The 15,210-nt window shown below is 42.1% G+C and overlaps 1 protein-coding gene across 1 annotated transcript in view; it reads left to right on the forward strand.

The window, feature by feature from the left end:
- The window catches only part of OTUD7A (OTU deubiquitinase 7A), a 386,019-nt gene that overhangs the window by 175,627 nt on the left and 195,182 nt on the right, over positions 1-15,210 (forward strand). The window contains exon 2 of the mRNA XM_033190705.1: positions 2,081-2,203. The gene's annotated coding sequence lies outside the window, so the exon portion shown is untranslated. The remainder of the gene's footprint in view (positions 1-2,080; positions 2,204-15,210) is intronic.

Here is a 15,210-nt window from a genome sequence, read left to right on the forward strand (position 1 = left end):
GATTTCTGTATATGATGAGATGAGGATCTAGTTTCATCCTTCTGCATATGGATATTTGATTTTCTCAGCACCATTTATTAAAGAGACTATGTTTTCCCCTGTGTGTGTTCTTGCCACCTTTGTCGAAACCGAGTTGGCTATAAGTGTGTGGATGTATTTGCGGGTTCTCTGTTCTGTTCCATTGGTGGATGTGTCTGTTTTTATGTGAGTGCCATGCTCTTTTGGTTACTATCATTTGAAAACACAACCAGTGTGATGCCTTTAGCTTTGTTCTTTTTGCTCAGGATCACTTTAGATCCAAGGTCTTCTGTGGTTTCATATGAATTTCAGCCTTTTTTCTATTTATGTGAAGAATGTCATTGGTATTTTGACAGGAATTGCATTGAATCTATAAATCACTTTGGTTAATATAGACATTTTAGTAATATTAATTCTTCTAATCCGTGAGCATGGGATATCTTTCCGTTTTTTCAGGTTCTTCCTGTTGAGTTACAGGGATTCTGCATATGTGATAGATATTAATCCCTTATCAGAGATACGATTTTTAAACATTTTCTGTCATTCTATTGGTTGCCTTTTCACTTTGATAGTGTCCTTTGGTACACAAAAGTTTGTGATTTTGATTAAATCCAATTTATCTGTTTTTCCTTTGGTTCCTGTTTTCCCTGTTTTTTTGGTGGCATCGTACCCAAGAAATAATTGTCAAATCCAGTGTCATAAAGCTTTTCCCCAGTCTTTCCTGTATGAGTTTTATAGGTTTAGCTCTTACATTTAGGTCTTCAATCCATTTTTAGTTAATTTTTGCATACAATGTTAGGTAAGAGTCTAACTTCATTATTTTGCATGTGGATATACAGTTTTCCCAGCACCGTTTATTGAAAAGATTGTCCTTTCCACATGGAATGGTCTTGTGGAAAACGTTTGGCCATTTATATGAAGCCATGCATGGCACCCTTGTGGAAAAATGATTTAACCATATATTTGAGGATTTATTTCTGGTCTACCTTGTGTGGACTATAAATCTGTCTTTGTGCCCACACCACATGCTGTGATTAACATAGATTCATAGTATGTTTTGAAATCAAGATGTGTGCGACTTCCAACTTTGTCCTTCTTTTTCAAGATTGTCTTAGCTATTGATTCTATTCTTTTGCATTAGAAGTCAAAAAATTTATTGCCTACAAAATCATTTTGAAAGTACTACTCAAGCCTTCTAGTAAAATTGAAAAATAAAGGAGCAATGAGAGATATGCAAATTATTTATGATCAATCAGCAAACACCAAAACACAGTCATGTTACAAGTAATAATATAGAACTGAAGCTTAAAGCAGTTGTTAAGAATTATGATTCCTGAGAAAGTAGAATACAAAAATCAAAAGGAATTTCAAATTAACATTCTAAATGATTTCAACAAAATATAGCAGGTAGCAGAGGAAGAGATGGGAATTAGATTGAACTAGGGGCCTTATCCTATGTGGAAATTAGAGGTTATATATGTTATTTAACTGAGTAAAAATTAAATTTTATCTATAAGTTATTAGATAAATGGCCTAAAAAGGTAAAAATATGCAGACATCTGCTGACCTAGGGGATGCCCAGTCCAGATGGGGTGCACCTGGTTCCACTGTGTGGAATATGAACAGCCCCCTCACTTTGAGGTTCCCCGCAGATCACACCCCCAGAACCTCTCTCCCAGAATCTCAGAAGTCAGAGTTCAGTGTTCGAGCCCCGCTGAGAAGCACAGTCCCCTCCCCTGGCACATCAGCTTCTAGGAGCTCTAAGCCCACCCTCACGTCTGTTAAGTCTACACAGATGAGACTTTAACCATTGATCCTCATCTGTCTCCTGATGGGACATTCATTTAAAAATTAAAGGGTGGGGTCGTGTGTTGGGAGTGGGAGACAGGGGTGTGGGATTCACCAGCCAATTTCAGATGCATGTTAAATATTTAAAATCATTTTAAAAGTTGAAATATTAATATTTAATTTTTTAAATATAAAAAATCCTAAAATTGAAATGGTTAATTCTCACTTTCCATGAAGTGTGAACATTCTCTTTGATTCTCATTGTCTTTTCCAGAGTTCTCAGGCGCTGTGAACTCACGTTCCACTGGGGCAACAATGGGCCATTTCCAGCAGGGACGGTGCGGCGTTGGCCTGCATGCCTGACTGCCACACACCTCCAGAATCAGGTGTCTGAAAAGTAAGTCCTGTGTTGGTGGGGTCTTAGTGGCAGGCCAGAGGGGCAAGTGCAGTCACTGCCTCTGACAGTAGAGCTGGTAGTGGTTCTGTGGACTCCCTGGAAATCAAACCTAAAGCCCGGATAAAGTGTAAGGTTTATTGAGAAAGAGTCATGAAATGTACTTCATACGGCATTAGAATTTGAGATTGGAATAATAGGCATTATTCTTTAAAAGGGAAAAAAAAAACAACTGTAGTGATTGACAAAGTGACTTGATTTATACCAGTGCAAAATTTGTCATCTGTTGCAACCATTATTGATTTTTAAAATATTATAAGCAAAAGAAAAATAGTCCCGTTATCTTAATACACTAATTATTTTTACTTTTACTGTTTCCTCTTCTTATCCAAAAATACAATTTTAATCTGACCGATAGCATAGCCATTCTTTTGCTTTATCACTCTTGGAACAAATATTTTTATATACCTTCTTGTCAACTTTTTATTTTATAAGCTTTAATTCTACAGAAAACTTGAAGGAATAGAAAAGTGAACACCCATAATTCTTCACCCAGATTTACCAGTTGTTTATACACAAACAGACACACGCAGATGGTAAATATGTGTTTGTGTGTGTTTGATTCTTTTTGTCTGAATCATTTGAAAGTAGGTTGTTGACGTCATGACACTTTGGCATCATCTCCTAAGTACACAGCTGCCTTCTACAAAAGTATAGTACCATTACCACTGTGAAATATAATATTGATAAAGTGATATTATCCAAATATGTTGTCCCTATCCAGATGCCCCTGATTGTCTCCCAAATATTCATCATAGCTGTTTTCCACTGTCTAGTGTTCAATTAAGTATCACTCACTGAATTCAGTTATGTCTCTTTTTATCTGAACTAAAGCCCTCCTTTCATTTTTCTCTTTCATGATGTTGATGTCTTTGAAGAGTCTGAGCCACTTGTTTTATGGAGCGCTACCTAATCTGGACTTGTCTGATTATTTCCTCGTACTTAGATTGAGATAGACATTTCCTCCATCTCTCTTTCCAGCACATCAGTGAGCGCCCATGGCTCATGGTGATAAGTTTGTTCACCGGGCTAAGGTCGTTTCTCATGAGCTCTCTTTATAAAGTTACTTGTTTTTTTCTGAGATGGAGTCTCGCTCTGTCGCCAGCTGGAGTGCAGTGGCAAGATCTCGGCTCACTGCAACCTCCACCTACCGGATTCAAGGAATTCTCCTGTCTCAGCCTCCCAAATAGCTGGGACTGCAGGCGCCCACCACCATGCCCAGCTAATTTTTGTATTTTTAGTAGAGATGGGTTTTCACCATGTTGGCCAGGATGGTCTCCATCTCTTGACTTCAGGTAACCCACCCACCTCGGCCTTCCACAGTGCTGAGATTACAGGTGTGAGCCACCACGTCTGGCCTATAAAGTCACTTTTTACATTCTTGTCTTTTACTAGTAAGCAATGGGGCAGACTTTGAAGCCCCATGAACATTCTCTTCCCTGGTTGATTTTCATCCAGTGATCTTAGCATCCCTTGATGGTTGTATTATGATTTTTAAGCCGTTAGTTTATTGGGACCTCAGACTTTCTTTGTCACATAGTCCTTCATGTTTCACATTTTCTGTGGTTGTGAGGTCATCACACAAGGGAGCATATGGTGAGGTGGTCAGGAGGAAGACTCTGAAGTTAGACCATTCAGATAGGCATCTACGTATGCATCTTGTGTCTGTCATACAACAAGCAGGTGACGGCGAGCAAACATTTCTCCTCACAAACCTTTAGTGTCCTTATAATTACAATTAGGAGACTGGGAGTGACCATCACAGGAGGCATATGGCGGAGGGTAGAGCCTGTGGCTGGCCTTGCTAAGCAGTAGCTGTTAATTATTGTCAGACATAGGAAACATGGGCGAGAGCCACTAGATGCTGCTTTTATTCCTGAGATCTTTTATAAGACCTTTAGCAAAAATGCTAATAAATCTGAATGACAGAGTAGATGCCCCATGCTCTGTGTCCCTGCAGTTAAAAGGTTGCATAGGGAATGAAACCACCACGCCGGGAAGTATTCATCAGTGAACACTGTCCTGATGTGCCCTCCCCGGTCGGCTTCCTCCTCCTGCTCTTGGTCACCCTTAACTGCCTCCCCTCGCTGGGTCTGAACCTCCCAAGTCTGTTGTCAGGTTTGCCTTTCAGTCACCACTAACCAATTGGGGTTTTTTTTTTTTTTTTTTAATCTGAAGATTGTGTGTGGGTGTTTTTTTCCATTTAAATCAAGTCCTTTTAGTTCTATTGGCATCCCATTGCCACAGAATGCATCTTCCTTGAGAATGTTTTGAAAATTTTACCAAGAAAACAGTTTGTGCAAATATAGGTTATTTTAGAAGCTACACACGAATATGAATTAGACTGAGTCTTCAAAAAAATTGCTGTTGGAAAACATGTTATTATCTTAAAAATACTTCCTCTGAAAAGGTTACTTGCCTCGTTGTCTTCCCCACAACTCTTAAAAGCAGATGAGAGCTAGTGCTCACAGAGAAGACCGCTCTGCATCCTGCGTCCAGATGACATGCTTTCTGTCGGCTTCTTGTCGGCTAAGCTTGAAGGGATGGCCCTGTGGGGTTCCCCTGCTTTCTGGGGCGATATCAACCCAACCAGCCTGGAGTGTGCCAGGACCAGGGCACACTTCTTGTGGGCTCCAGCCCCAGGCTTCCCTGAAGCCTTGCCACATCTCCTTTTTCCTTCTTACCAGCTGTTCACATGCCAGGAATCCTTGCTTGTCTCCTCGTCGTCTGTATGCGCTCCTTGGGGATGGGACTGTGCCTTTTCTGTTTTCCCAGGAGCAAACCCAAAGGTTATAGGATGAGTGAAGTGCAGGTGAAAATCAAACCTCTGGTTCTGCATCAACACCAAGGAAATCACTGAGTTTCACTTGAGTGTGTGGATGGAAATATCAGGGCTGCCTTTTCTCAGTTTCCCAAAGCACATCCTGTGGAATGTCTGTCCACTTGGAAACCTGAGCTCTCTGGTCTTGAGTGAGCTCCATGCTCCAGGCCTGTGTGCTAGAGAACCAAATGGAGGTGGCTGGAAGCCAAGGCAAAGCCCGTGCAGAGAGGCCCACTCCCAGGAGGCTTGCAGGTGCTTGGCCACACTCGGGGGAAAAGGACCCCTCCTCCTCCACAGCCCTGGGCCAGGCCCTTCCCTGCATCTCCCTCTTCCTGTTCCTTTCTCCTGTACAACAGCAGCCTGGCAGTATGTGTTCCCCAGTGTGGGTACATCAGCATCACCAGCCAGGAAACCCTCATACCCAGAACTTGGCTTTGGGGCTTATTCTTCAAAGCCCTGTTGCTGAGCCATGGAAAGAGACGCAGTGCCCCGTGAGATGGCATAAGTATAAATTCACAAAAGGCTTGAAGACACACCCTTAGGGCGGTTCTTAAATCCCCTGGGGGCTTGCTATCCACACAGACATTGTGCCCCATACGTGTGTGAAGGTGGGTCAGCCAGTCAAGATAAGGCCAGGAGCCCAGTGTGTATTCAGCACTTTGCTGAATTCCCTGTGTACCTCTTGGTTACTCCTAGAGCATGCAAAAGCTCAATTCTCAGGCAAAATCATCTGTTACCATGTTCCAAAGCTCCATTTAACTCATTAATAAGGGAACCAGCAAAAAGACAAATGATCTGGCTCCACAAGCATTTGGTAACTGGGATTTACTGGCTCCACAAGCATTTGGTAACTGGGATTTATTTATTTATATATTTATTTATTTTTCATTTATTTATTTTGAGAGGGAGTCTCACTCTGTCGTCCAGGTTGAAGTGCAGTGGTGCGATCTCCGCCTCACGGGTTCACACCATTCTCCTGAGTAGCTGGGACTACAGGCACCCGCCACCACGCCTGGCTAATTTTTTGTATTTTTAGTAGAGACGGGGTTTCACCGTGTTAGCCAGGATGGTCTCGATCTCCTGACCTCGTGACACATCCGCCTCAGCCTCCCAAAATGCTGGGATTACAGGCGTGAGCCACCGCGCCCGGCTGGTAACTGGGATTTTTAAGGTCAGTTGGGAAAGAAATGCAGAAATGAGATACTAAGTTAAGGCAAACCTCTACAAACCAATACAAATGCCAAATTTGGAGTTGACTTGTTTACTAGGCAGTAAAAGTCATAAGCTATCAATCCTGCAGGCTAATCTCACAGGGCTATAAACCTGTTTATTTTAACCAATTGTGAATGATTAGATAAATATTTGTCACACTGCTCAAGAGCTTCAGAATGGGATCAATCAGACTTTTTTGCATTCTAGCAGAATATCACAGATCCCAGAAATCATCATTTTTCCCCTTTTCAGGTTTGGAATCAATGTTTCCATAACAATCAGCTAAAATATGGTGGTTGACAAGTTGTGAGTGATCACGTAGCACCATGTGAAAGTGCCGCTTTTTGGCCTGCACAATGCACTTGAGCTCTGGTGTAGAAACTGCAAGGCCATGTGTGGGAGACAGCTTCTGACACAGCTCCCAACCATTCCTGCCTCCTGACATCGTATCTTCGTGTTGTCCCCTGCCCTTGGGTGTGGGCTGGACATGGTAACTCGCTGTTAATAAACAAAATACAGCAGAAGTGACAGGTGTCACTTCCAAGACCAGGATGCAAACACAGTGACTTCTGTCTTGCTCAGGCTCTCTCTGACTCTTCTCACGTGGTTGTTCTGATGAAACAACTCTGATTTTGTGATCTCACCTTGGAAAGGCCCACGTGGCAAAGAACTGAGCTTCTTAGTTCAACAACCCTCAGAAACAATTGTGTGAATGATCACATGAGTAAGCTTGGAAGAGAAAGGTTCCTCATTTGAGCCTTCAGATGAGACTGCAGCCTCAACTCACATTTTGATTGCAGCCTTGTGAGAGACCCTGAGCTAAGGTGCACTCTGACTCCTGCCCCACAGAAGTGGTGAGATTATGTATATGTGTTGTTTTAAGTCCCTAAATTTGGAAGTCGTTGTTTCACAGCAACAGGTAACTGATGCAGCATCCATGAAATGTTTAGGGTTGATTGTTCTTGATATGTGCTTCTCAGCAGAGCTGTCTTTCATCTTTCCTGGCTTCTCCCATCTCCTTTCTCCTGCTTCTCTACTCTCCCTTTCCTATTCTTTATTACTCTTCCTTTCTTTATTCCCACTCCATTTGAGTTCCCCTTCTCTACAACTGTAATTGCATCCTTGGCCATTGATTAGGGAGGCTTAAAACTAGAGGTACCTTATTTGTGGGGACAATGTGCAGTTCAGAAAGATACCCCATCCTTGGCCAGTAGCAAAATAGTTTTCTTTGTTGAAATCAATTGCTTCGAACTTACATTGGCTACATCATCCAGGGCTGCAATGCTTCTTATTTGGTCTTGAGCCAATGCTTAGTGTTTGAATGCAATTGGCTTTACCATTCTTTCCTCAGGGGAGTGTAGACAAACAAATTTTCTGCTTAAGAATGCAGTTTCTTTCTGACTCAAACAGCTGATCCTATCAACTTGGACTTCATAGTCATCAGTTTCAATTCAGAACCAACCTTTTAAAAATTATATGTTATTTTGATATAAAAAGTACCAAAAGCAAATCTTCTGAAGGAATAGAACTCCAGATGGTTTTATTAGGTTTCCCAGGTTATTAATTTAAGAATATATTGCAAATAAATATATACATAATCATAATCATACCTATGTTTTTGATTTTTTTTATTTCAGTGGGTATATAGTAGGTGTATATATTTATGGGGTACCTATCCTTTTTTTGGTACTTGCTGTGTGCCAGGTACTATGCTATGTAATCACCACCACAACCATATTAAAATAGGAACTGCAATCCTCCTTTCCAAACTGAGGCAGTGAGAACCAGGGACTAGACATAAATTATCCCCAGGAATTTTTGGAATGCCTGCTTGGATTTGTATTTGTATAAGTGTTTCTAGTGACTAAAAATGAAAACCCAAGAAACTAAAGAAGAAAACAATTAGTGGATTAATCTGTTAGGTCATAAAGTTGACAGGGGTTGTATAGAATGCTGGGTGGGTTCTTCAGAATCCACCTATCTCAATGTTATCTATTTTAAAAGTTCAAATCCATACATGATGACAAATATTTATTTCCTTTATATTTATCTTTTTATTTGGGCAAAGTTGTGTATTATATTTGAAAAGATAGACACTAAAATAAAACACTGAATTTTACCAGTCACTGATATGTGTAAATAATCAACTAATATGGGCCAGTAAGAAAGCCCAAAAGCTGAAATTCTCCAGTTTTTGTGAAATCTAATTTTTTTTTCTTAATGGAAAGAGCCACTACGTCGACTCTCTTGGTTCCACTTACTCTAAGTGGCCTGGAAACTTCCAAGTATTAACAACCAGCCCACTGGAATTTCTATCCAAATGTCCCTTAGATACCCTTCCCTCTCTCCCTTTTTAACATGCACAGACTGTCACACACAGTTATGCGAATGTGCACATACATTCACACACACATGCGCATGCAAACATTCACATATATTCACACACGTTCAACATAAACATGCACACAGAAGTCACAGACACACACACTGTTAAACACATGCACACTCACATGGACATGCACACACACAGCACATGCATACACATGCTCACACATGGACACGCAAACATACATGCACACCTAGTCTATTCAGAGTTAATTTTATATATGGTGTAAGACATAGATTGAGTTTACTTTATAGAAGTCCATTTGCTCCAGCATCATTTTTTAGAAAAGTCTTATCTTTTCTCCATTGGATTGTCTTTGTGCCTTTGTCAAAAATCAGTTGTCTTTCGTTTTAGTAATAAATGTGTCTATCCTCTACTATCCCAGTACTATACTGTCTTGGCCATGAAAGGTTTATAATGCATCTTAAAATCAAGTATTTGAGTCCTCTAACTTTTTTCTTTTTCAGTGTTGTTTTGACTAATCTAGTTTCTTTATCTTTCTATATAAAATTAGAATCAGCTTGTCTGTGCCTACAAAGAAACCTGTTGGAATGTTGACTGGGATTGCATTGAATTTATAGATCAGTGTGACTATACCTGACATCTTTTTTTTTTTTGAGACGGAGTCTCACTCTGTCGCCCAGGCTGGAGTGCAGTGGCCGGATCTCAGCTCACTGCAAGCTCCGCCTTTCTGGTTCGGTTTACGCTGTTCTCCTGTCTCAGCCTCCCAAGTAGCTGGGACTACAAGTGCCCACCACCTCGCCCGGCTAGTTTTTTGTATTATTTAGTAGAGATGGGGTTTCACCGTGTTAGCCAGGATGGTCTCGATCTCCTGACCTCGTGATCTGCCCGTCTCGGCCTCCCAAAGTGCTGGGATTACAGGCTTGAGCCACCGCGCCCGGCCTATACCTGACATCTTAACTGTGGTATATCTTACAATTCATAAAAACAGTACATCTCTCTATTTATTTAGGTCAATTTTGGTCTCTCTTGCCTGAATTTTGTCAATTCCTAGGTTAGAATTTTTGACTGTGTCCTGGCTCTGATGTCCTCCAGGTCTACATGTACCCTGTTTCCTCTTTTCCTGGCTTTGCACCCACTGTCCATACCCCTTCCCCAATTACATGGAGCTCAGCCCTCTACTTCTTTGCAAAATCCCCAGTCCCTTGTGGTTTTCAAATACGATGTCACTTCTTCAGAGCCTCTCTTACTCTCTCCTCCACTCCAGTCTAGCATGGGTGCCCTTCCCTTGTGCCTAACACCATCTTGTCTCTCATAGCTCTAAGCATCATGTGATATAACTGCTTCATTAATTTGTTTTTTAGGCCAGCAGCCCAAACACTCTTAGAAGGCAGAGACCCTGCCTGATTTTAGGTTGTATCCCTAGCATGTAACACAGAGCAATGGCCCAGTTAATGGCAGCTGAGTGTAGGAATGGAGCAATGAAGGAGTGAAAGGAACTGAAAAGGGAGAAGTAAACTAGCCTTGAGTGAGGCTCTGCTCTGTGTCAAGCACCAAGAAGGTAGGTCAACAGTTGTCAATAGAAATTAGACTGTCAGGGAGAAATTAGACAATCATTATTAGACAGTGAAACACAGTCAGACAGAAAGGTATAGAGGGAGAAAGGAAAGGGAGGGGGATATATAGACAGACATTCAGGCAGGTTGTGGATAATCAGATAGATACATTCATAGGCATATGGATAGATATGTAGACAAACAAGATAGGTTGAAAGACATACAGACAAGACAGATGGGAAAAACATTGAGACCCCCAGATGGATAGACAGAAAAACAGAGAGTTTCTAGCATAGAGAGGCAGACAGGTAGTCAGATAGACAGATATATAGCACAAAGATATACAGACATACTGACAAATAGACACCCAGAAACATGCATAGGTGGGTGGGTGGGTCGGTGCATGGATGGATGGATGGATGGATGGATGGATGGATGGATGGATGGATGAAGACAGGTAGAAATAGACAGGATAGCAGAAAGAAAGAGAGAAAGAAAGAAAGGGAGGGAGGGAGGGAGGAAGGAAGGAAGGAAGGAAGGAAGATGGGTAGTTAGACATCTACATAGATAATAGTAAGACAGACACATGACCAACGGAAGGAGAGACAGAAAATCAGGAAAGAGGAAGGCAGACAGACAAGGAGAAAAAATAATTAGAAAGATAGATACATACAGACAGGAACAAATATACATCAAAAGATACGTACGTAGGTAGGTAGGTAGGTGGGTGGAACAAGAAAGGGAGAGATAGAATATAGATTGAAGGTAGATGATAGGTGGACAGGCAGGCAGGCAGGCCGATATGTATAATGTTTTTATTTAGGTTTATTTAAACTTAACAAAGTTCCAAGAAAGATATGGTATCTTCTGCATATATAGTTGGGGAAGTGGATTCACAGGGATTTAGTGATTTCCTAAAGACCACACTTGAAGAGAATGGCAAAGCTTCAACTCAAAACTAGCCCTACCTTTCCCCAGGGTTTGTGCTGGCACAGCCTCCGTGGATTCTCCAACCCCCATCACATAACCTGCCAGACAAGGTGCACCTTTATACTCTTCTCTTGCTTGCATTTGCTTCCATGCTGGAGCCCAGGCCCCTGTCATTTCTTGTATCTTATTTAATAGCTTCAGTAGAAAATGATGCTTGAAGTATGGTTTATTATGTGAGCAGGGGGCAAAGAGTTTGGGAGGCCTTAAAGTAGAGATGAGTATCCTGCTCCCTCCCTCCCGGGTCCTGAGCTCCCGAGAGCCCTCATGACCATAGCTAGTTTTCCTTCTGGAAAGTTTTCTACCCATGAGACCTTTCCCTGTTCATATTGTTTAATCATGCTATAACACATTAATAATCTCAGGTGTCCTAGAGACACTTCCTTGTTGACACCTGTAATGTAGTTCAGGTACTGATGTAATAGGCTTGATTCAGCCAGTCTCCTATTGACAGACTTTTTTTATATTTCCAGCTATGCTGCAGGGAGCATCCTTAGACGTGCTTCTTTGTACACCTAAGCAGAGTGTTCTCTCAGGAAGAGACTGAGAGGCAGAATTGTATAGTTACAATTCTATATATGTATTCTATATTAAAATATGTATTCTATATTAAAAACAATTTTAGATACTAAAAAAAATGGCCGCTCTTGACCTCACCACTAGCCCAATATTCCCCTACTACCAGTGTTAAAAACTGCCAATTTCACTTCACCAGGACTTGATGTTTTCAGGCTTTTCTTCCCTTGCCAAGTTGATACATGAGGGCGTGGGTGAGGGTGGTTAGTGGGTATCTTGTCTAATTTGTATTTTTGTCATTATGACTAAGGTTGATTCTAGTCATTTGAGTTTCCTGTAAATGGCACATTCATGTAATATGTTGATTTTTTAATTGGTCCATTGAATACCAATCCCTTGTTTTTATGTTTTTTCCAAAATTTCTTCTTCTGTTATATAACTTTAAAATATCTATTTTTTTTATCATATAGAACTTTGTTTATTGTCTTTGGTTTTTGCTATTATCGGTTTTATCAAATTTGTTTTGATGGTGTATTAGTCTGTTTTTACACTGAAATAAAGAGCTGCCCGAGACTGGGTAATTTATAAAGGAAAGAGGTTTAATTAGCTCATAGTTCAGCATGGCTGAGGAGTCGTCAGGAAACTTACAGTCATGGCGGAAGGTGAAGGGGAAGCGAGGCACATTCTTTACAGGGCAGTAGGAAGGAGAAATGCAAGCAGGGGAAATGTGAGGCACTTACAGAGCCATCATATCTCATTAGAACTCACTCACTCTCATGAGAACTCACTCACTGTCATGAGAACAGCATGGGAGAAACCTCCCCCATGATCCAGTGACCTTCTCCTGGCCCCACCCTTGACACATGGGGATTACAATTCAGATAAGATTTTGGGTGGGGACATAGCCAAACCATATAATTCCACACCTGGCCCCTTCCAAATCAAATCTTGTATTCTCACATTTCAAGACACAATGATGCCTTTCCAACAATCCCCTAAAGTCTTAACTTATTCCAGCATTAACCCAGAAGTCTAAGTCCAAAGTCTCATCTGAGACAAGGCAAGTCCCTTCTGCCTATGAGCCTGTAAAGTCAAAAGCAAGTTAGTTACTTCCTAGATGCAATGGAAGTGCAAGCGTTGGGTAAATACAGCCATTCCAAATTGGAGAAATTAGCCAAAACAAAGGGGCTGCAGACCCCATGCAAGTTCAAAATCCAGTAGGGCAATCTTAAACCTTAAAGTTCCAAAATGATCTCCTCTGACTCCATGTGTCACATCCAGGTCATGCTGATGTAACAGGTGGGCTCCTATGGCCTTGGGCAGCTCCATCCCTGTGATTTTGCAGGGTATAGACCCCCTCCTGGCTGCTTTCACAGGCTTGTGTTGAGTGTCTGCGACTTTTCTAGGTGCACAGTGTGAACTGTCAGTGGATCTACCATTCTGGGATCTGGAGGATGGTGGCCCTCTTCTCACAGCTCCACTAAGCAGTGCCTCAGTGGGGACTCTGTGTGGGGGCTGTGACCCCACATTTCCCCTCTGCACTGCCCTAGCAGAAGTTCTTCATGAGGGCTCTGCACCTGCAGCAAACTTTTGCCTGGACATCCCAGCATTTCTGTACATCCTCTGAAATCTAGGCAGAGGTTCCCAAACCTCAATTCTTAACTTCTGTGCACCTGCAGGCCCAACACCACATGAGAGCTGCCGAGGCTTGGGGCTTGCACCCTCTGAAGCAACAACCTGAGCTGTACATTGGCCCCTTTTAGCCACAGCTGGGACACAGGGCACCAAGTCCTGAGACTGCACAAAGCAGCAAGGCCCTGGGGCTGACCCACAAAATCATTTTTTTCCTCCTAGGTCTCCTGGCTTGTGATGCAAGGGGCTGCTGTGAAGACCTCTGACATGCCCTGGAGACATTTTCCCCACTGTCTTGGTGATTAACATTTGGCTCCTCACTACTTATGTACATTTCTACAGCCAGCTTGAGTTACTCCTCAAAAAAAAAAACGTGGTTTTTTTTTTCTATCACATATTCAGGCTGCAAATTTTCTGAACTTTTATGCTCTGCTTCCTTTTAAATACAAGTTCCAGTTCCAAACCAAATCTTTGTGAATGAATAAAACTAAATGCTTTTAAGAGCACCAAGTCATCTCTTGAATGCTTTGCTGCTTAGAAATTTCTTCCACCAGATACCCTGAATCATCTCTCTCAAGTTTAAAGTTCCACAGATGCCTAGGGCAGGGGCAAAATGCCACCAGTCTCTTTGCTAAAGCATAAAAAGGGTCACCTTTGCTCCAGTTCCCAAGTTCCTCATCTCCATCTGGGATCCCCTCAGCCTGGACTTGATTGTCCATCTTACTGTCAACGTTTTGGTCAAAGCCATCAGCAAGTCTCTAGGAAGTTCCAAACTTCCCCACATCTTCCTGTCTTCTGAGCCCCCTCCAAACTGTTCCAACCTCTGCCTGTTACCCAGTTCTAAAGTGGCTTCCACATTCTTGGGTATGTTTATAGCAGCACCCAACTCTCTGTGGTACCAATTTCCTCTATTAGTCTGTTTTGATGCTGCTGTAAAGAACTGCCTGAGACTGGGTAATTTACAAAGGAAATAAGTTTAATTGACTCACAGTTCAGCATGGTTGGGGAGTCCTTAGGAAACTTACAATCATGGTGGAAAGTGAAGGGGAAGCAAGGCACCTTCTTTACAGGACAGCAGGAAGGGGAATACAAGCAGGGGAAATGCCAGGCACTTGTAAAAACCATCAGATCTCATGAAAACTCATTATCATGAGAACAGCATGGGGGCAACCACCCCCATGAGCCAGTTACCTCCACCTGATCCCACCCTTGACACGTGGGGATTATGGGGATTACAATTCAAGATGATGTTTTGGGTGGGGACACAGCCAAACCATATTAGACGGACCTTCACTTTTTAGCTCTTACAAAAGCTTTATCTATTAGTTAGGGCTGGCTAAATGCTAAAACGAACATCCCCACAAATCTCAGCACTTTAACACAAGGCAGGTTTATTTCTTGCCATGTGCCAGCCTGATAGGGACCATACCATCATGTAGGGACTCACATTTCTCCCATCCAGCAGTTCTGCTATCCCCTGGGGTCACTGACTTTGTGCTGAATCCTCTCTAATGAGCTGAGGTGGCAAATAAGAGATAAAGGAGAAGTGGGGATGCCGTGGGAGATTGGGGCCAGGCCTGGAAATGGCTCATTCCTTCCATGCCATATTCTATTTTCATGGAACTTAAGTCACATGGCCACACCTTGGTTGGCCTTGAGAGGCCAAGAAATGTGATCTAGAAACACAAAGGCAAGGGCCTTGGTCAACATCAGGCAGGGTCTCCAGCACACTTTTCTACCACAAGGTCATAAATGTATTCACCTATACTTTTCTCTGGCACACTTACAGTTTTACTTCTTCTCTATGTGTATTTAATTCCTGTGGAATGTGTTGGTCAGTGATAGAATGTAGGGAATCTTGCTTTATTTTTTCCGAATG

The sequence above is a fragment of the Trachypithecus francoisi genome, unplaced genomic scaffold, assembly GCF_009764315.1.
Source record: "Trachypithecus francoisi isolate TF-2019V2 unplaced genomic scaffold, Tfra_2.0 Lachesis_group3, whole genome shotgun sequence".
NCBI classification, from domain to species: domain Eukaryota; kingdom Metazoa; phylum Chordata; class Mammalia; order Primates; family Cercopithecidae; genus Trachypithecus; species Trachypithecus francoisi.